The sequence below is a fragment of the Oryctolagus cuniculus genome, chromosome 4 (genome assembly GCF_964237555.1).
Source record: "Oryctolagus cuniculus chromosome 4, mOryCun1.1, whole genome shotgun sequence".
Lineage (NCBI taxonomy): Eukaryota > Metazoa > Chordata > Mammalia > Lagomorpha > Leporidae > Oryctolagus > Oryctolagus cuniculus.
In genome coordinates this window covers 10,782,217-10,782,514 of record NC_091435.1, presented here as the reverse complement: position 1 = coordinate 10,782,514, position 298 = coordinate 10,782,217, and positions in this window count along the sequence as shown.

The window sequence follows — 298 nt, the reverse complement described above, 5'->3', positions numbered from 1 at the left end:
ATGTGAAGGAGGCATCCCAAGCTGTGGGCCCTGGCATGTGGGGCTGAGAAAGGAGCCCAGAACTTTGCCGGGCCTGAAACAGTGGCACCTAGCAAGGCACCCTCCTGTGGACACAGAAGGGACAAGTCCCTGCAGGTGGCAATGAGACACAACCTTCATGATGCCACGGCAAGATAGAGAGCAAGCCCCAAGTTCTCGGGCAGGATTCAAAATGAGACTGGTTTTAGAGGAGTAGGTGGGAACCAGCTTTCATTCACTCCATTATCTCCAGCCCTCGGAGGACGAAGGGATCCCCAGA